This window comes from Salvelinus namaycush, chromosome 8, assembly GCF_016432855.1.
Source record: "Salvelinus namaycush isolate Seneca chromosome 8, SaNama_1.0, whole genome shotgun sequence".
NCBI lineage: Eukaryota > Metazoa > Chordata > Actinopteri > Salmoniformes > Salmonidae > Salvelinus > Salvelinus namaycush.
The window spans coordinates 6887215-6910556 of NC_052314.1; the positions used below are offsets into that span (position 1 = coordinate 6887215).

Consider the following 23342-nt stretch of genomic DNA (forward strand, 5'->3'; position numbering starts at 1 on the left):
AAGAATAGAGCTCTGATACAGTGATAGTCACAGCATTCTTTACTTGTTGTTGGCAGCAGTGGCAGGACATGTCCCCTGCTCTGTGAATGTTGAACATTACTTGTTGTTGGCAGCAGTGGCAGGACATGTCCCCTGCTCTGTGAATGTTGAACATTACTTGTTGTTGGCAGCAGTGGCAGGACATGTCCCCTGCTCTGTGAATGTTGAACAGTACTTGTTGTTGGCGGCAGTGGCAGGACATGTCCCCTGCTCTGTGAATGTTGAACAGTACTTGTTGTTGGCGGCAGTGGCAGGACATGTCCCCTGCTCTGTGAATGTTGAACAGTACTTGTTGTTGGCAGCAGTGGCAGGACATGTCCCCTGCTCTGTGAATGTTGAACATTACTTGTTGTTGGCAGCAGTGGCAGGACATGTCCCCTGCTCTGTGAATGTTGAACATTACTTGTTGTTGGCAGCAGTGGCAGGACATGTCCCCTGCTCTGTGAATGTTGAACATTACTTGTTGTTGGCAGCAGTGGCAGGACATGTCCCCTGCTCTGTGAATGTTGAACAGTACTTGTTGTTGGCAGCAGTGGCAGGACATGTCCCCTGCTCTGTGAATGTTGAACAGTACTTGTTGTTGGCGGCAGTGGCAGGACATGTCCCCTGCTCTGTGAATGTTGAACAGTACTTGTTGTTGGCAGCAGTGGCAGGACATGTCCCCTGCTCTGTGAATGTTGAACATTACTTGTTGTTGGCAGCAGTGGCAGGACATGTCCCCTGCTCTGTGAATGTTGAACATTACTTGTTGTTGGCAGCAGTGGCAGGACATGTCCCCTGCTCTGTGAATGTTGAACAGTACTTGTTGTTGGCAGCAGTGGCAGGACATGTCCCCTGCTCTGTGAATGTTGAACATTACTTGTTGTTGGCAGCAGTGGCAGGACATGTCCCCTGCTCTGTGAATGTTGAACATTACTTGTTGTTGGCAGCAGTGGCAGGACATGTCCCCTGCTCTGTGAATGTTGAACAGTACTTGTTGTTGGCAGCAGTGGCAGGACATGTCCCCTGCTCTGTGAATGTTGAACAGTACTTGTTGTTGGCGGCAGTGGCAGGACATGTCCCCTGCTCTGTGAATGTTGAACAGTACTTGTTGTTGGCGGCAGTGGCAGGACATGTCCCCTGCTCTGTGAATGTTGAACATTACTTGTTGTTGGCAGCAGTGGCAGGACATGTCCCCTGCTCTGTGAATGTTGAACATTACTTGTTGTTGGCAGCAGTGGCAGGACATGTCCCCTGCTCTGTGAATGTTGAACAGTACTTGTTGTTGGCAGCAGTGGCAGGACATGTCCCCTGCTCTGTGAATGTTGAACATGACTTGTTGTTGGCAGCAGTGGCAGGACATGTCCCCTGCTCTGTGAATGTTGAACATTAGTGTCCTAGAGAGTGAAACCCTTCTCTTCAGTATACCTGTTTAACTACAGTATAATGTTCTTGCCTGAGCTCTCAGCCTCTCACAAACACACTGAACCCCCCCGGGAGGCCCAGGAGTTGATTTGATAAATGTACCCCACTACTGGGGCAAGCCGAATCAGCTACAGAGCAACCTCATGTAAACAGCTGGCTTTAAGGTCTGACTCGTTCTCCTACAGTGTGAGCTAGTCAGCCATATTCCGGAAGCTGCGGTGGTAGCAGTAGTTTATTTAACCTCGATGGTGGAGATCATTAACGCCCTCCATGATTATTACTCATGGCTGAGAACTCTTAAGTGCACCAAATCATTCAAAACATAAGCTACGGCTGTAATAAAGCACCTTGTCCGTAACCATTATTGCAAGTTCTTGCTCAGGGTTGCGCGGGGGAGCCAATTTGACAATCTAATTAGTGGTGTTTATTGACTCGACACACATGAAAGTGCAGCGCTTAAAAAAAAAAAGAGATCTATTTTACCGCAAAATAAAACCAAGCATAGCAGGAGAACAGCAGAAGGAGAGCAGTTCTGGGCCTATGTTCCAAACAGAACCATTTCCAGACTTCAACAGAAAACAGAAAACACTGCAGCAGATCAATCCACACATTGTGAGAAAAAGCAACAATGGAAATAGTTGATATAAAAATACTTGAGGTCTTGCTATTTATTTATTCATTCCGTGAGGTAAGAGGAAATATGTACATGTAAACTATTGGGGTCAGGATATGGGAACATCTAGCCTACAACTACACTCAACATATACTTGCTATTTCAACAACAGTGTGGATGGAACTTTAGGGAGGATTGTTTAAGATTTTACCATTAAAAAAAAAAATTGTACCTTTATTTAACTTGGCAAGTCAGTTAAGAACAAATTATTATTTACAATGACTACCTTGTTCAGGGGCAGAACGACATATTTCTACCTTGTCAGCTCGGGTATTCAATCTAACCACTAGGTAACCTGCCACCCCAATTGCTTGGTGTTGGCTTACAATACAGAGGGGGAGTTGCATGAAGTGGTGTCTGGTGAGTGGAAGAGACTCACCAATCCACTTCAGTCAACCTGGTTTAAAATGTCCTTTGGGAAAAGCCTGTGTGTGTTAGGGAGAAAAAGGTGAATATATGATTGTATTGCGTGGAGAAACCAGGCGAAGGTCACGCTGTGAGGGATTCCAGACGCACTTAAGCTGGCTAGCTGAAGAGAAGCTGATGGGGCCACTGAAACACAGGGCTAATCAACGAGGAAGTGTCAAGTCCAGACCAAATCAGCAGATGGCCTCCCTCACCTCTGCAGAGAGGGGACTGGCCTTTAGATCCTACCACTTTCCCATGGGGCAACAGCCCCTGAGCAAACACATCATCTGCCCTGGAGCTAGTAGAATACTGTGCTGAAAACTAGCAACTGACCGGGGCTGTCAGTCAACCTGACCCCTAGTAAACACAAATCACATTTTATTCGTCACAAACACATGGTTAGCAGATGTTAATGCGAGTGTAGCGAAATGCTTGTGCTTCTAGTTCCGACAGTGCAGTAACATCTAACAAGTAATCTAACAATTCCACAACAACTACCTGATACACACAAATCTAAAGGGGTGAATGAGAATATGTACATATAAATATATGGATGAGCGATGGCCAAGCAGCATAGGCAAGATGCAGTAGATGGTATAAAATACAGTATATACATATGTTACGTTCCCCAGTTTCTGTGTTCTGGTTTGTATTTGAGTGTGTGTGTTTCATTCCTGAGTTCTCCCCAACCAGCTGATTGGTCGACTCAATGGCTAATTGATGATTGGAGAGCTGACCCCGCCCCCTCGTCAAGAAGCAGCTGACTCTAATTACTATTGCCACCTGAAGATATAAAAGCCAGTGTTCTGTTCAGAAGAAAAATGATTAGAGAGAGAGAGATATATATCATTATAGGCTGAGATTGAATGTTAGATAGATCATTTCTGAGAGAGAGGTTTATGGCTGAGGGGTTATAGCATGCACTGTGTTAGTTGTTGTTGGTAGCAGCTTTGATATGTTCTGTGTTTGTTGCTTTGTCAGAGCTTCTTTAGTGACCCGAGTTAGTTTTCTCAGTTTTGTTGTGCGTTGGATTGTTTGTTGTTCTGTTTCATTTGTTCCCAGGGGGGAAGGGGAAGGCACCTAGGGAGTGCTTAGGCAAGATACCCGAGGGCATACATATACCCGTAGTATATTCACTGTCTAGGCACACTAGGTAAGACCTGGGCGGACCACCCCCTGTATTTTGGTTAGTGCACCAGGTGGTGCTAAGATAGGTAGGCAGGTTAGATAGGAGAGGGGGAGCTTTGATATTGACTTTCTTTGCTTTGGTTCTGTCCAGCCCCTTTTCCCCATATTACCGTGTAAGGAAATAAATCCTAGTAAGCGGTCAACTCTGCCTTTGTCGTCCTTTCTCGCACCTACAGTTCATACCTCTTTTGCTTCACGGGAAGTTGAGTTGCAGCAGGGTGTTGCGTTCCCTCTTCACAGAGGCGTGCGTAACAACATATAATGAGTTGTAAGATATGTAGACATTATTAAAGTGGCATTATTTAAAGTGCACTGTATAAAGTGACTAGTGATCCAATTATTAAAGTGTCCAGTGATTGGGTCTCCATGTAGGCAGCAGCCTCTCAGAGTTAGTGATGGCTGTTTAACAGTCTGATGGCCTTGAGATAGAAGCTGTTTTTCAGTCTCTCGGCCCCAGCTTTGATGCACCTGTACTGACCTCGCCTTCTGGATGATAGCGGGGTGAACAGGCAGTGGCTCGGGTGGTTGTTGTCCTTGATTATCTTTTTGGCCTTCCTGTGACATCGGGTGGTGTAGGTGTCCTGGAGGGCATGTAGTTCGCCCCCGGTGATGGGTTGTGCAGACCTCACTACCCTCTGGAGAGGCTTGCGGTTGAGGGCGGTGCAGTTGCCGTACCAGGCTGTGATACAGCCCGACAGGATGCTCTCGATTGTGCATCTGTAAAAGTTTGTCAGGATTTTGGGTCACAGGCCAAATTTCATTTCTTCAGCCTCCTGAGGTTAAAGAGGCGCTGCTGCGCCTTCTTCACCACGCTGTCTGTGTGAGTTGACCATTTCAGTTTGTCTGTGATGTGTACGCCCAGGAACTTAAAACTTTCCACCTTCTCCACTACTGTCCCGTCGATGTGGATGGGGGGGTGCTCCCTCTGCTGTTTCCCAAAGTCCACAATCATCTCCTTTGTTTTGTTGACGTTGAGTGTGAGGTTATTTTCCTGACACCACACTCCCAGAGCCCTCACCTCCTCCCTGTAGGCCGTCTTGTCATTGTTGGTAATCAAGCCCACTACTGTAGTGTCGTCTGCAAACTTGATGATTGAGTTGGAGGCGTGCATGGCCACGTAGTCATGGGTGAACAGGGAGTACAGGAGAGGGCTGAGAACACACCCTTGTGGGGCCCCAGTGTTGAGGGTCAGCGAAGTGGAGATGTTGTTTCTTACCTTCACCACCTGGGGGCGGCCCGTCAAAGTCCTGGACCCAGTTGCACAGGGCGGGGTTGAGACCCAGGGCCTCCAGCTTGATGATGAGCTTGGAGGGTACTTTGGTGTTGAATGCTGAGCTGTAGTCGATGAACAGCATTCGTACATAGGTACTCCTCTTGTCCACACACAGCTGTATGTATGAATAGAAACAGACACAGCTCCACAGCCAGCAGCTGCAACACTCCTTTCTCAAGAACGTACGCCCTTATCGTAGACAAACCCTTGTGACGGCATTGCTTCCGTTGTCAACTTTTCAGAGCACATCTGTTATTTAGGTGTTGTTTAGTGCTGTTGGAGGTTGACTTGTATGTTCGGATTGTGGTGTGTAGGCTAAAGTGTGTTGTCATGACGTCTTGTTTACAGAACCATAGACGTGCTTTAAGTATGAAAGTACTGATGAGCTCGACCCTACATCGTACTCTCATTAGACCGCTGCGCCACTCGGGAGTCCCCTAAGGCGTCACTACAGACACCCTGGTTCGATTCCAGGCTGTATCACAAACGGCAGTGATTGGGAGTCCAATAGGGCGGAGCACAATTTGTCCAGCGCCGTGTGGGTTTGGCCGGGGTAGGCCGTCATTGTTAATAAGAATTTGTTCTTAACTGACTTGCCTAGTTAAATAAAGAGAAATTATAATTGGATAAACAAACCCCCATGACGTCATTGCTTACTGACTGGCTAGCCTAACTCATTTTAGTAAAAACCTACCCGTCTTGCTGCGCACGGTAAAACAAAAAAATCAACAATTGAGAAGGGAAACACTAACTTGAAGAATTTGAAGAGTCTTAAAACATTGAAACGATAGGAGCTTTGTAAATACAATCCATTATCTGAATGACAGAGACGTCGTATGGTGTAAAGAGCGCTTCACTAAAGTGTGAATGACGCCGCCACTGCAGAGGTGGTGACGATACCACTAATGACTTCCACACACAGGTGGTGGATAAGGAGGTATTTACACAACCACTTCTCCGGTTTCTCTGACTCTCACAGGCAGCCCAGTAAGCAAAGAGGCTCCACCGTGAGAAAGGGGAGTTGGAGGAACTAGGAAGAGGGGTGTAGACGAGGACGGCAACAAAATTACTTTTTAAATATACACATATATATATATATACACATATATATATACACACATATATATTATTATTATTTTTACATTTATCATACACTCTTATCCAGAGCGACTTACAGTAGTGAGTGCATACATTTCTGTATTGCTCCCCCTCCCCCCGTGGGAATCGAACCAACAACCCTGGTGTTGCAAGCACCATGCTCTACCAACTGAGGCACACGGGAACATTTGTTAGTATTGAGACTCTCGCTGTGTATTTTGGCAGTTAATCAACAAGCTCCCTGATGAATTGGGCTCAGAGAAGTGAGGCCTTTAATTGGAGCGGCAGCCAGCGCCAGCAGCATGTACCGGCAGGCCCCACCGGGGAGCTCTGGTACTGCCTCTTTAAAAGGCCCTTATCGTCAGGGATATCATTGAGCCCTCAGAGAATATCAGAGATGGCGCTGGAGATGAATGAGGAAAGCATCATATAGCCAATGATCATGCATTGATGAGCACCCCAAACAACCACTTTATCAGGGAAGTTTGATGAAGATAATTCATTGAGATAGTCTTGTCTTTCCAGAATTGAGATACTGATGGTTGCTATGCCGCGGGTGTAATCGAGCCAGTTGTGACTGTTGTCGCAGCAAGGCTGGCAGGCAGACGCACAAGAAGGACTCGTCTATGATTAGCATCCCAGAGAGCGCAGATCTGTCAGGCAAAGCCAACCGCTCCAGTCCGAGGAAAAACTCCTGTGGTTGTGTGAACACTCACTCGGTGGTTGTCCTCTGATGCTAAATTCAACATCTCTCTCACTGGCTCCATCTCCATGCTGGTTGACTCTGCAGCTCCCTGGATTTACAGGCTGGCTACTAAACATACCGCCACACTGTTAGCAAAGGCTTTGAGGAGTCATTCCAGGGCCTGACGAGGTGACTCATTACCACACCCTGTAGGGCTGTAGGGAATAGTTCATTACCCACACCCTGTAGGGCTGTAGGGAACAGTTCATTACCCACACCCTGTAGGGCTGTAGGGAACAGTTCATTACCCACACCTTGTAGGGCTGTAGGGAACAGTTCATTACCCACACCCTGTAGGGCTGTAGGGAACAGTTCATTACCCACACCCTGTAGGGCTGTAGGGAACAGTTCATTACCCACACCCTGTAGGGCTGTAGGGAACAGTTCATTACCCACACCCTGTAGGGCTGTAGGGAACAGTTCATTACCCACACCTTGTAGGGCTGTAGGGAACAGTTCATTACCCACACCTTGTAGGGCTGTAGGGAACAGTTCATTACCCACACCTTGTAGGGCTGTAGGGAACAGTTCATTACCCACACCTTGTAGGGCTGTAGGGAACAGTTCATTACCCACACCTTGTAGGGCTGTAGGGAACAGTTCATTACCCACACCCTGTAGGGCTGTAGGGAACAGTTCATTACCCACACCCTGTAGGGCTGTAGGGAACAGTTCATTACCCACACCCTGTAGGGCTGTAGGGAACAGTTCATTACCCACACCTTGTAGGGCTGTAGGGAACAGTTCATTACCACACACCCTGTAGGGAACAGTTCATTACCCACACCCTGTAGGGCTGTAGGGAACAGTTCATTACCCACACCCTGTAGGGCTGTAGGGAACAGTTCATTACCCACACCCTGTAGGGAACAGGTCATTACCCACACCATGTAGGGAACAGTTCATTACCCACACCCTGTAGGGCTGTAGGGAACAGTTCATTACCACACACCCTGTAGGGCTGTAGGGAACAGTTCATTACCACACACCCTGTAGGGAACAGTTCATTACCCACACCCTGTAGGGAACAGTTCATTACCCACACCCTGTAGGGAACAGTTCATTACCACACACCCTGTAGGGAACAGTTCATTACCCACACCTTGTAGGGCTGTAGGGAACAGTTCATTACCCACACCCTGTAGGGCTGTAGGGAACAGTTCATTACCCACACCTTGTAGGGCTGTAGGGAACAGTTCATTACCACACACCCTGTAGGGAACAGTTCATTACCCACACCTTGTAGGGAACAGTTCATTACCCACACCTTGTAGGGCTGTAGGGAACAGTTCATTACCCACACCCTGTAGGGCTGTAGGGAACAGTTCATTACCCACACCCTGTAGGGCTGTAGGGAACAGTTCATTACCCACACCCTGTAGGGCTGTAGGGAACAGTTCATTACCCACACCCTGTAGGGAACAGTTCATTACCCACACCTTGTAGGGCTGTAGGGAACAGTTCATTACCACACACCCTGTAGGGAACAGTTCATTACCCACACCTTGTAGGGCTGTAGGGAACAGTTCATTACCCACACCCTGTAGGGAACAGTTCATTACCCACACCTTGTAGGGCTGTAGGGAACAGTTCATTACCCACACCCTGTAGGGCTGTAGGGAACAGTTCATTACCACACACCCTGTAGGGAACAGTTCATTACCCACACCTTGTAGGGCTGTAGGGAACAGTTCATTACCACACACCCTGTAGGGAACAGTTCATTACCCACACCTTGTAGGGCTGTAGGGAACAGTTCATTACCCACACCTTGTAGGGCTGTAGGGAACAGTTCATTACCACACACCCTGTAGGGCTGTAGGGAACAGTTCATTACCACACACCCTGTAGGGAACAGTTCATTACCACACACCCTGTAGGGAACAGTTCATTACCCACACCTTGTAGGGCTGTAGGGAACAGTTCATTCTGCCAGAGATTCATCTTCATTTTATACTCTGCCATGAGTCCAGACTTCAACCTCTCCCCCTTTATAAAGCCTACAGAATCACATGGTGAATTGCTCAAACTCAAATTGCCCAAACTTTATTTATTTCCCTGTTGCCCTTCCCGAACCTCAAGGCTGTGCTCTCTGCAAAGCCATGTTAAACCTTAGTAAAATCCATCTTCCTGTTTACTTAGGCTGGGGAGAAGTGAGTGAGCCCATGACCTCAAAGGATTACAGTCAGGATGTCGCGCCCGTCCTCCTGGATTACAGTCAGGGTGTCGCGCCCGTCCTCCTGGATTACAGTCAGGGTGTCGCGCCCGTCCTCCTGGATTACAGTCAGGATGTCGCGCCCGTCCTCCTGGATTACAGTCAGGATGTCGCGCCCGTCCTCCTGGATTACAGTCAGGGTGTCGCGCCCGTCCTCCTGGATTACAGTCAGGGTGTCGCGCCCGTCCTCCTGGATTACAGTCAGGGTGTCGCGCTCAGCCGCCCATCCTCCTGGATTACAGTCAGGATGTCGCGCCCGTCCTCCTGGATTACAGTCAGGATGTCGCGCTCAGCCGCCGTCCTCCTGGATTACAGTCAGGATGTCGCGCCCGTCCTCCTGGATTACAGTCAGGGTGTCGCGCTCAGCCGCCCGTCCTCCTGGATTACAGTCAGGGTGTCGCTCTCAGCCGCCCGTCCTCCTGGATTACAGTCAGGGTGTCGCGCTCAGCCGTCTGTCCTCCTGGATTACAGTCAGGGTGTCGCGCTCAGCCGTCTGTCCTCCTGGATTACAGTCAGGGTGTCGCGCTCAGCCGTCTGTCCTCCTGGATTACAGTCAGGGTGTCGCACTCAGCCACCCGTCCTCCTGGATTACAGTCAGGGTGTCGCACTCAGCCACCCGTCCTCCTGGATTACAGTCAGGGTGTCGCACTCAGCCGTCTGTCCTCCTGGATTACAGTCAGGATGTCGCACTCAGCCACCCGTCCTCCTGGATTACAGTCAGGGTGTCGCACTCAGCCGTCTGTCCTCCTGGATTACAGTCAGGGTGTCGCGCTCAGCCGTCTGTCCTCCTGGATTACAGTCAGGATGTCGCACTCAGCCACCCGTCCTCCTGGATTAGTCAGAAGCTCAGAACACTGAGCATTTCTCCTCAATTGTCAGCTAGCAATGCAATGTACGAAAACCCAAGCGAAACGTTATCATAAACTAACGGTTTATTGGTGTTGGCTCCATAGAGGAGGACGCGGAACGGAAAACGGAATTCTTCTAACCGTCAACTAAAAGCATGCTTACATGCCCAAGCTTCAGATCACTCCCAAACCAAAGATGCTTACGACTGAAGGGAGAGACTACCAAACACAAACCCACACTACGGGAGAGACCACCAAACACAAACCCACACTAAGAGAGAGACTACCAAACACAAACCCACACTAAGAGAGAGACCACCAAACACAAACCCACACTAAGAGAGAGACTACCAAACACAAACCCACACTAAGAGAGAGACCACCAAACACAAACCCACACTAAGAGAGAGACCACCAAACACAAACCCACACTAAGAGAGAGACCACCAAACACAAACCCACACTAAGGGAGAGACTACCAAACACAAACCCACACTAAGGGAGAGACTACCAAACACAAACCCACACTAAGAGAGAGACTACCAAACACAAACCCACACTAAGAGAGAGACTACCAAACACAAACCCACACTAAGAGAGAGACTACCAAACACAAACCCACACTAAGAGAGAGACTACCAAACACAAACCCACACTAAGGGAGAGACTACCAAACACAAACCCACACTAAGAGAGAGACTACCAAACACAAACCCACACTAAGGGAGAGACTACCAAACACAAACCCACACTAAGAGAGAGACTACCAAACACAAACCCACACTAAGGGAGAGACTACCAAACACAAACCCACACTAAGGGAGAGACTACCAAACATATATCCACCATCTAGACTACAGACTTTAGCTTTGCAAAAGAGCAGGGAGGAGGACCAGTCTCTAGCCGGGGGGGAAATGGAAGCAGGATTCTAAATGGAAGCATAACCTCAGTGGAAGCTCCAGCTGAAACCTACAACAGAAACATCATTATTCCTGGCAGTGTTTCACCTTTATGTGGGCACTAGTAGTGGTTCAGCAGTCATTTTTCTCAGAAAAGGTTTCACTTCGCCAGGCCTGCACACACGCACCACGTGCACACACACACCACGTGCACACACTAACCACGCACACACCCTGCAACTGGGACTCTGAGGTTGTAAAAGGATTGGGGTCTGTCCAACGACTCAACGTTTAATCCTAAATATAAACAATTTAAAAGGCTTTTCTTTACTGTTCAACATATGATTTAAGTATTGCAAATCAAAATTGTGGCAGTGTGCCGTGTTACGAAAGGCTGCTGTGGGAATGTTGTCCTATTAGGTAAAAAGCATTGATGAAAACCTCAGCTGTTAATAGGCTGCTGTGGGAATGTTGTCCTATTAGGTAAAAAGCATTGATGAAAACCTCAGCTGTTAATAGGCTGCTGTGGGAATGTTGTCCTATTAGGTAAAAAGCATTGATGAAAACCTCAGCTGTTAATAGGCTGCTGTGGGAATGTTGTCCTATTAGGTAAAAAGCATTGATAAAAACCTCAGCTGTTAATAGGCTGCTGTGGGAATGTTGTCCTATTAGGTAAAAAGCATTGATGAAAACCTCAGCTGTTAATAGGCTGCTGTGGGAATGTTGTCCTATTAGGTAAAAAGCATTGATGAAAACCTCAGCTGTTAATAGGCTGCTGTGGGAATGTTGTCCTATTAGGTAAAAAGCATTGATGAAAACCTCAGCTGTTAATAGGCTGCTGTGGGAATGTTGTCCTATTAGGTAAAACGCATTGATGAAAACCTCAGCTGTTAATAGGCTGCTGTGGGAATGTTGTCCTATTAGGTAAAAAGCATTGATGAAAACCTCAGCTGTTAATAGGCTGCTGTGGGAATGTTGTCCTATTAGGTAAAAAGCATTGATGAAAACCTCAGCTGTTAATAGGCTGCTGTGGGAATGTTGTCCTATTAGGTAAAAAGCATTGATGAAAACCTCAGCTGTTAATAGGCCTAGGTTCAAATACAATCACATCACTATTCAGGTAGTACATGATCGGGGATTGTCTTTAAATCAAGATGAAGTTTCACTAAGCTAAATAAGCCCTACCAAAACGGAAAAGACTGAACAGCCCTTCTAAGTCTTTTCAGGGGTAATGCCCCTACCTGCTCATGACGTTTGAAAGACCAGGCCCTCGGTCTGCTGAGCCAATGGGCATCATCTCAGGTGTCCCCCCCAAACCCATCATCAAACAACCATATCCACTTTCACGCTGGCACAGAGGAGAATCAATGCTCCCTTAGGAAAACAATCACAAAAAAACAAAACAAGGGGAAGCGAGGAAAAGAGGTCTGGAAAAAAGGTAAGCGCAGAGGCCGAAGACAACTGGTATAATAGGAATGGAATCTCACAGAAACACATCATTTGGTTTTGGCAGGCGAGTGTGTTACAGCTTAAATTCCATTGAGTTCACAGAACATTCCTGCGCACCCCCCACCCCCTCCTTTCCGCAGCAGAGTAAAGTGTTTCAGATCCCTGCGGCCCCCGGATGTGTGATGTCACCTTCCCAACATCCCTCTGAATGGGACACGCTGGGAGGTGGTGACCAGTCCCTGCGGGGGAGGTTGGAGTCAGGTAGGGGTTAGGGAGCAGAGTTCAGGCCGTGTCAAGAGTCTCCGGTAACCACAGGAGATGGCCGCACCACTGTTGAAAATACGTCTGCCATACAAGTCCCCCCCCCCCCACATCATAATGACCGGGAAGAGAAGTAGAACATGTAAAGAGTGACGGAGGAAAACGACACAGAATCATTTAGAATGTAAGTAGTGAAGCAGACTTGAGGGTCTGTAAACCACAGATGAACGTAACCAATAAGATAATACAAAAGAGCCTGCTTCAACGTTTAGCCTCAGCATTAGAAACTTAATAAGGCATAAAAATGATTTGACGCAAATTAGAATTGAACAAGAATGAGGAATTAAGCGACGATCCTCAATCATTTCTTTGAGGGCACATTTTGTATTAGTCCACTTGCCTCTCGGCTAATTTGAACTGATTGGAGGCATTCTCCATGTCTTCACAGGCTTAAATGAATCATCTACCCAAGTCGACACATCCTGTTGTCACTGAAACACAAGCCCAGCTGGAGAGACTTTAACAGAGCCACATGCTCACCTTTAACCGTACAGTGACCTCCCCCATCTCTGACACTGCCACTAACTGACCCAAGTAGTAAAACGCCTGTTATTGTTATTTATTGTGTTACAATTAAAAACATATCTTTTTTTAAATCACATTTTCTTGTTATCTCTACATTGTTGTGAACGTCCTCGTAGGTAAGAATTTCACATTAAAGTCTACACCTGTTGCATTTGGCACATTTGATCAAATTTGATTTGACATGAATGTGTGACAACGTGCCTGGGGAACATGACTACCTGAATGCTAACACAATGACAGTAATCTATTCACATGACTACCTGAATGCTAACACAATGACGGTAATCTATTCACTTTACTACCTGAATGCTAACACAATGACGGTAATCTATTCACATGACTACCTGAATGCTAACACAATGACGGTAATCTATTCACTTTACTACCTGAATGCTAACACAATGACGGTAATCTATTCACTTTACTACCTGAATGCTAACACAATGACGGTAATCTATTCACTTTACTACCTGAATGCTAACACAATGACAGTAATCTATTCACTTTACTACCTGAATGCTAACACAATGACGGTAATCTATTCACATGACTACCTGAATGCTAACACAATGACGGTAATCTATTCACTTTACTACCTGAACGCTAACACAATGACGGTAATCTATTCACATGACTACCTGAACGCTAACACAATGACGGTAATCTATTCACTTTACTACCTGAATGCTAACACAATGACGGTAATCTATTCACTTTACTACCTGAATGCTAACACAATGACGGTAATCTATTCACATGACTACCTGAACGCTAACACAATGACGGTAATCTATTCACTTTACTACCTGAATGCTAACACAATGACGGTAATCTATTCACATGACTACCTGAACGCTAACACAATGATGGTGATCTACTCACTTTACTACCTGAATGCTAACACAATGACGGTAATCTATTCACATGACTACCTGAACGCTAACACAATGACGGTAATCTATTCACTTTACTACCTGAACGCTAACACAATGATGGTAATCTATTCACTTTACTACCTGAATGCTAACACAATGACGGTAATCTATTCACTTTACTACCTGAATGCTAACACAATGACGGTAATCTATTCACTTTACTACCTGAATGCTAACACAATGACGGTAATCTATTCACATGACTACCTGAACGCTAACACAATGATGGTAATCTATTCACTTTACTACCTGAATGCTAACACAATGACGGTAATCTACTCACATGACTACCTGAATGCTAACACAATGATGGTAATCTATTCACTTTACTACCTGAATGCTAACACAATGATGGTAATCTATTCACTTTACTACCTGAATGCTAACACAATGACAGTAATCTATTCACTTTACTACCTGAATGCTAACACAATGATGGTAATCTATTCACTTTACTACCTGAATGCTAACACAATGACGGTAATCTATTCACTTTACTACCTGAATGCTAACACAATGATGGTAATCTACTCACTTTACTACCTGAATGCTAACACAATGACGGTAATCTATTCACATGACTACCTGAATGCTAACACAATGATGGTAATCTATTCACTTTACTACCTGAATGCTAACACAATGATGGTAATCTATTCACTTTACTACCTGAATGCTAACACAATGACGGTAATCTATTCACATGACTACCTGAACGCTAACACAATGACGGTAATCTATTCACTTTACTACCTGAATGCTAACACAATGATGGTAATCTATTCACTTTACTACCTGAATGCTAACACAATGACGGTAATCTATTCACTTTACTACCTGAACGCTAACACAATGATGGTAATCTACTCACTTTACTACCTGAATGCTAACACAATGACGGTAATCTATTCACATGACTACCTGAATGCTAACACAATGATGGTAATCTATTCACTTTACTACCTGAATGCTAACACAATGACGGTAATCTATTCACATGACTACCTGAATGCTAACACAATGACGGTAATCTATTCACATGACTACCTGAACGCTAACACAATGACGGTAATCTATTCACTTTACTACCTGAATGCTAACACAATGACGGTAATCTATTCACTTTACTACCTGAACGCTAACACAATGACGGTAATCTATTCACATGACTACCTGAACGCTAACACAATGACGGTAATCTATTCACATGACTACCTGAATGCTAACACAATGACGGTAATCTATTCACTTTACTACCTGAATGCTAACACAATGATGGTAATCTATTCACATGACTACCTGAATGCTAACACAATGACGGTAATCTATTCACTTTACTACCTGAATGCTAACACAATGACGGTAATCTATTCACATGACTACATGAATGCTAACACAATGACGGTAATCTACTCACATGACTACCTGAATGCTAACACAATGACGGTAATCTATTCACATGACTACCTGAATGCTAACACAATGACGGTAATCTATTCACTTTACTACCTGAATGCTAACACAATGATGGTAATCTACTCACTTTACTACCTGAATGCTAACACAATGACAGTAATCTATTCACTTTACTACCTGAATGCTAACACAATGATGGTAATCTATTCACTTTACTACCTGAATGCTAACACAATGACGGTAATCTATTCACTTTACTACCTGAACGCTAACACAATGATGGTAATCTATTCACTTTACTACCTGAATGCTAACACAATGATGGTAATCTACTCACTTTACTACCTGAATGCTAACACAATGATGGTAATCTACTCACTTTACTACCTGAATGCTAACACAATGACGGTAATCTATTCACTTTACTACCTGAATGCTAACACAATGATGGTAATCTATTCACTTTACTACCTGAATGCTAACACAATGACGGTAATCTATTCACATGACTACCTGAATGCTAACACAATGACGGTAATCTATTCACTTTACTACCTGAATGCTAACACAATGACGGTAATCTATTCACATGACTACCTGAATGCTAACACAATGATGGTAATCTATTCACTTTACTACCTGAATGCTAACACAATGACGGTAATCTATTCACATGACTACCTGAATGCTAACACAATGACGGTAATCTATTCACTTTACTACCTGAACGCAAACAACGACGGTAATCTATTTAAGGATCTTCCCTTTTCTTCTTCTTGAGGAGAGTATTTGAAACGCCAATACTAATGACTGCAAAGAGACACCTTCCTCAATCTCTCCAATGGCGCAGAAAGAGCGTGGCGTTGAACTGAGTGGAGTAAAGTCCATCTTCCATCAATCACTTGTGACCTTTCAACTTAACCCGGTTGGTGTGGACACAGTTTAACTAATCTCACGCTATGTTTAGACGTACCTCTAAGCAGCCTTTCAGGTTAGGAGCTCTAATCCCAACTATGTAAACAAGCAGGAACTGAGGACTTAAAGTTGAGGCAATTCAGAGAAGATTCCTTGTGATCTCAACATCCCCAAACGGCATTCGCCACGTTGATCCAGATCAAAGGCTTGATAATGTTCCCTTTTCTGAAACAAATGGCAGAAAAAGCCAGACTTCTCAACATGTTTAAGACTCAAATTAAATAAAAAAAGTTCAAAAATATATATAAATTTAAAAAAGAGCAGGACTATGGCTTCTCGCCATAAAACCAAAACACTTTCACACTAGTCGCCATAAATCGTTCACCTAATGGTGTTACTGAGGGTGTATTAGTTTAGCAGATGTCCTGGGTAACACAGTGTGTAATACAGGCTTTAGCTGTGTTGCCTAAAGACCACCTTTGAACTTAAACCAGGAAGGTGGAACACCATGCTAAGAGGAAGGCTCCCAAGAAATGGTCAAAGACTCCAGTCACCCAAGTCATAGACCGTTCTCTATGCTACCGCACGGCAAGCGGTACCGGATACAGGCCACCTTTTTTATTATTTATTAATTTAATTTAGTAAATATTTTCTTAACTCTATTTCTTGAACTGCATTGTTGGATAAGGGCTTGTACGTAAGCATTTCACGGTAAGGTTTACACCTGTGTGTATTTGGCGCATGTGGCAAATAACATTTGATTTGAAATCTAGAATATGTTCGTGCTGTGCATGTCAAACATTATAAATGTAGGTTACATCATTTTATCCACATCAAAGGTAGACAATTTATTCACAGCAAATGTTTGCGCTAGCAGTGCCATAGTACGAATCGGGGACTGCCATTTTACATAGACGCTCAGCGTTGCAGGACACGGTGCAATTAATCACTGTGCTGTGGCGATACTGTATAAATCTGTGCCCATTACCCAACAGCAATGTTCCCCAGGGACAGTCACCCAGAGCGCAGAACAAATATCAGCCCACGAAGAGAAGCATGAGAAGTTCAACTTTCTAGAGTTTTCCCTGTTAGTTAACTTCTTTGGGACAGGGGTATTGAGTAGCTTGGATAAAAAGGTGCCCAGAGTAAACTGCCTGCTACTCTGTCCTAAAAGCTAGAATATGCATATAATTAGTAGATTTGGATAGAAAACACTCTGAAGTTTCTAAACCTGTTTGAATGATGTCTGAGTATAACAGAACTCATATGGCAGGCAAAAACCTGAGAAAAAATCCAACCAGGAAGTGGGAAATCTGAGGTTTGTAGTGTTTCAGCTCTTTGCCTATCCAAGATAGTGGAAATGGGGTCATGTTGCACTTCCTAAGGCTTCCACTAGATGTCAACAGTCTATAGAACCTTGTTTGATGCTTCTACTATAAAGGAGGGGGGAATGAGAGGGGATTGAGTCAGAGGTCTGGCAGAGTGACACGAGCTGGTCACGCGCATTCACATGAGAGTTAGCTTGCGTTCCATCGCATTTCTGAAGAGAAAGGAATTCTCCGGTTGGAACATTATTGAAGATTTATGATAAAAACATCCTAAAGATTGATTCTATACTTAGTTTGACATGTTTCTACGGACTGTAATATGACTTTTCGTCTGAACTTTCGCCTGGACCTGCCAGCGCGTCGTCAGTTTGCATTGTGTACTAAACGCGCGAACAAAAGGAGGTGTTTGGACATAAATGATGGACTTTATCGAACAAATCAAACGTTTATTGTGGAACTGGGATTCCTGGGTGTGCATTCTGATGAAGATCATCAAAGGTAAGTGAATATTTATAATGCTATTTCTGACTTTGTTGACTCCACAACATGGCGGATATCTTTTTGGCTTGCTGGGCTCTGAGCGCTGTACTCAGATTATTGCATGGTGTTTTTTTCCCGTAAGGCTTTTTTGAAATCTGACACAGCGGTTGCATTAAGGAGAAGTTCATCTAAAGTTCCATGCATAACACATGTATTTTCACCAACATTTATAATGAGTATTTCTGTAAATTGATGTGGCTCTCTGCAAAATCACCGGATGTTTTGGATGCAAAACATTACTGAATGTAACGCGCCAATGTAAACTGAGTTTTTGGATATAAATATGAACTTTATCGAACAAAACATACATGTATTGTGTAACATGAAGTCCTATGAGTGTCATCTGATGAAGATCATCAAAGGTTAGTGATTAATCTTATCTCTATTTATGCTTTTTGTGACTCCTCTCTTTGGCTGTAAAAATGGCTGTGTTTTTCTGTGGCTATGTACTGACCTAACATAATCGTTTGGTGTGCTTTCGTCGTAAAGCCTTTTTGAAATCTGACACGTTGGCTGGATTCAGAACAAGTGTAGCTTTAATTTGGTGTATTGCATGTGTGATTTCATGAAAGTTAAATTTTTATAGTAATTTATTTGAATTTGGCGCTCTGCATTTTCACTGGATGTTGGACATGCGTGATGCTAGCGTCCCACATATCCCAGAGAGGTAAACACTATCAACGTTTCCCTTTACTGTGGCAATTGTGATCGAATCAACACAATATTAGCCACTTTCAATGCAACATAATGAAACAAAACAAACTATGCAAGAGATGTTGTAGGCAGAACGCTAAGAGTAGGATTCTATTGCGCAAGACTCAGCCGTACTCTACACAGACCGGTTTGGCATAACCAATCAGAGCTGCGGTAGGCGTATATGCAAATACACTACTGCCATATATGGATCTGTGCCATTTACGTTGAACTGGACCGTGTTTACAGCATGAGCGGTCGTGAGTAGATGTGCTTGTTATGAGATCAAAGGGAGAGCTGCATGTAGCCATGTGTGCACATTTTGTTCATATCCTTTGTTAGTTAGTGAGTTATTAGCCCAGTTGTAGATCATTTATAGTCAGCAATAGTGGAGTGATTGCTTCCTACAAGAGCACAAAACGTGTACATATCTAGACATCTTTGAAAAGCGAGTCAGGTAAACACCTTTTTTTTTGTCTTAAAGGGGCAGTGTTGTATTTTGAGACTGGCTTGAGTAAGCTAAGTCGTGAATAGACAGAGGGTAGCATCATTTGTCTGATTCTCTGTAATAAATGGGAATAATTATGCATTATATTTTGTAAAGTGGTCTCTGGCATCAAACAACATTTTCAGTGGATAAACAGGTTAATGTCAAGCTTTGCATGTCTCATGGAATGTAGGTCTACATTGAACACCACACATTGGCTGCTACTGTAGGCTGAATGATAGAACAGCTATTTCCATGTTAAAATGTTATGGGATGCATTTTCTCCATTGTTTTTGAAGGTAAGCCACTCTGGTAGGCCTACATTATGATCAAATAGCCACAGTAGCCTACTTGGCCACTGTTAAAACTGTAACTTAAAGCGGCTACAGCCACCGTGTTCACAGTAAAACTGTAACCTAAAGCGGCTACAGCCTCAGTGTTCACAGTAAAACTGTAACCTAAAGCGGCTACAGCCTCAGTGTTCACAGTAAAAGTGTAACCTAAAGCGGCTACAGCCTCAGTGTTCACAGTAAAACTGTAACCTAAAGCGGCTACAGCCTCAGTGTTCACAGTAAAACTAACTTAAAGCGGCTACAGCCTCAGTGTTCACAGTAAAACTGTAACTTAAAGCGGCTACAGCCTCAGTGTTCACAGTAAAACTGTAACCTAAAGCGGCTACAGCCTCAGTGTTCACAGTAAAACTGTAACTGAAAGCGGCTACAGCCTCAGTGTTCACAGTAAAACTGTAACCTAAAGCGGCTACAGCCTCAGTGTTCACAGTAAAACTGTAACTGAAAGCGGCTACAGCCTCAGTGTTCACAGTAAAACTGTAACTTAAAGCGGGTACAGCCTCAGTGTTCACAGTAAAACTGTAACCTAAAGCGGCTACAGCCTCAGTGTTCACAGTAGAACTGTAACTGAAAGCGGCTACAGCCTCAGTGTTCACAGTAAAACTGTAACTTAAAGCGGCTACAGCCTCAGTGTTCACAGTAAAACTGTAACCTAAAGCGGCTACAGCCTCAGTGTTCACAGTAAAACTGTAACTGAAAGCGGCTACAGCCTCAGTGTTCACAGTAAAACTGTAACTGAAAGCGGCTACAGCCTCAGTGTTCACAGTAAAACTGTAACTGAAAGCGGCTACAGCCTCAGTGTTCACAGTAAAACTGTAACTGAAAGCGGCTACAGCCTCAGTGTTCACAGTAAAACTGTAACTGAAAGCGGCTACAGCCTCAGTGTTCACAGTAAAACTGTAACCTAAAGCGGCTACAGCCTCAGTGTTCACAGTAAAACTGTAACTGAAAGCGGCTACAGCCTCAGTGTTCACAGTAAAACTGTAACTGAAAGCGGCTACAGCCTCAGTGTTCACAGTAAAACTGTAACTGAAAGCGGCTACAGCCTCAGTGTTCACAGTAAAACTGTAACTTAAAGCGGCTACAGCCTCAGTGTTCACAGTAAAACTGTAACTGAAAGCGGCTACAGCCTCAGTGTTCACAGTAAAACTGTAACTGAAAGCGGCTACAGCCTCAGTGTTCACAGTAAAACTGTAACTTAAAGCGGGTACAGCCTCAGTGTTCACAGTAAAACTGTAACCTAAAGCGGCTACAGCCTCAGTGTTCACAGTAGATGCACGCTGGAAGTTGCACAGAATTTTCACAACGTTCAAGTTTGCGCTCAGAAGACCTGAAATTTGCTCAGTGCCGTAAACATTTAGAGGGAGCATTGCTCCAATGGGGGAGAAGTAATGAGTCATGCACTCAGAGGGCAGATGAAAGGACACAGCTCCTATTGGATACCATTCACACACAGCCAATCAACTGGACTCAAAAATAACATTTGACAAACACACAATCCAGAGATGTGGACAGGACAGACTGGACCACACTGTGATGTTTAGTTTTGATGTTTAAAACAGACTTTGACCATAGAACATTACGAGAAGAAGTAGCCTACACAGTCAATACTGTGCACCGCCATTGATCCTCCGATAAGAAGAGTCAATAGAAGAATCAATAGGGTCAATAGCCTAGACAATGATCTGTAAAAACCTACTACTTTCCCAACCAGTCTGGGCACAAAAGGGGAACTAGCAGTCTGGTATGGTTGTGAGTCGTTACACGGTTTATGTTGAGCTCTAGCCGGCACCAGACCAGAACATTCTCAACAAGGCCATACCCACGGGGGTTGTAAAACAAATCGGGCACTTACTGCCTTTGCCTATAATTAGAGAAGGATTGAGAATCTGATTGATGGAAACCCAAAGCTGCCTGTAATTTGAGTTTTCCTGGGTCCTGGAAGACTCTGGTGACCACACTGGAGGCTAAACGCCAACTTCATAACATAGCGAGGTGGCCAGTAGTACTACAAAATATATATATAATAATTCTGAAGGGGGCACGACACCTCTGCTCTCAACCGATGTTCCAAGGCTTCCCACCTCCCCAGGCTCACACGGAACAAGCCTAAAAGCACTTTCAAAACCAAACGACACAGGGAAAAAAAAAACTGCCAGTTTCCTGTGACCAAGTGTGGACTTTTAAATGACAAACTGCGTTTTCTGGACTAAAAACCTCAGCGACAAAAGTGGAAAATTATTCAACGCTACCATGAGAAACCTCTACAAGGAAAAGATGGGGTGGGGGGGGGGGGGGGTTCTTGTCTCCAAGCAACTCTAAGCACAAGAACAAGTCTCAAACTGAAAAGAGAGAGACAGGAGAGTGAGAGAGCGAGCGAGAGATTGAGTGTGAGAGAGAAGATGGAGAGCGGTAGAAAACAACAGAAAGACAACACCACATTAATAGTGCCGCTGACTAAACCAAGCTTGGCTACACGGCGTCCTCCCCTCCTTGTAACTAACCTAGATTCACAGAGGAGGCAGTTTATTCCAGAGGACACAAAAACATATTTAAAAGACGACGATGCTTGCCAGCTAAAAGTATGCAGCCTCTTCAAACATGCATCCCACAATTATACACAACAGGCCTTAGACCGTTTTTCTGTCCTTCCACTTGGAGTTAACTGTAAACAAACTGACATGTTAAGAAGTCAGTTAAGAACAAATTCTTATTTTCAATGACGTCCTACTGGGGAACAGTGGGTTAACTGCCTTGTTCAGGGGCAGAATGACAGATTTTTACCTTGTCAGCTCGGGGATTCGATCTTGCAACCTTTCGGTTACTAGTCCAACGCTCTAACCACTAGGCTACCTGCCACCCCACAGCGGGGGCCGCAGACAGAGCTCAGAGAGACTGTCACGTTTAAAAAGACACGGTTTAACAGAAACCTAGTTAACATTATCCCACAAAAGCTCTGGAGACCCATTTGTTTGACAACCACTTCTTTAAAATCCCATTTAAGGTTTGTATTGGCTAGGCCTTGTGTGAGGTAATGATTGGTTGGTGTTTAGTGTACGAGTGTGGGAAAAGCAGACACACCACAGAAAGTAACAGGTGAGAGTTGCGGGCGGAAATGGCTGACAGGTTTGTGCAGCCCAGGCCACCAAAGAAACCTTTGTTCAACAGTTCACACGCAGAGCATCCTGCTTGTCAACAGCATAAGCTACGCCCCCGGCTAATTCAATCACACCATCTCCTACACTGACAGAGTCAACCATAGAAATCCTATTCAATTACAAATCTATATTATAGTATTCTAAGTCCTAATTCTATGGCACCAACATCCACTTCAACACACACCCCCTTAAAAGTGTCAATCAGTACTAGAAACAACAACAAACAAGCTTATATTTTGGGTTCTGACGGGATACGACAGTTGAACTTAGCGCAAGAGGGCATTTATAAGTTCTATTCTTCAACAATCAAAATGAATAGTCCTACATATCATTTATTTAAAATCACCAAAAATACATGTAGCAACTGCTGATTGACCCTTTTAACCATTATTGACTCAAGCCTAGTCTGACAAGAGTTGGACATAAACAAATTAC

The 23342-nt window shown here is 44.5% G+C and overlaps 1 protein-coding gene across 2 annotated transcripts in view; it reads right to left on the reverse strand.

Moving 5' to 3' along the window:
* LOC120052345 (zinc finger protein 609-like) overlaps positions 1-23342 on the reverse strand; it is a 164574-nt gene that overhangs the window by 17390 nt on the left and 123842 nt on the right. The gene's annotated exons all lie outside the window — the stretch shown is intronic.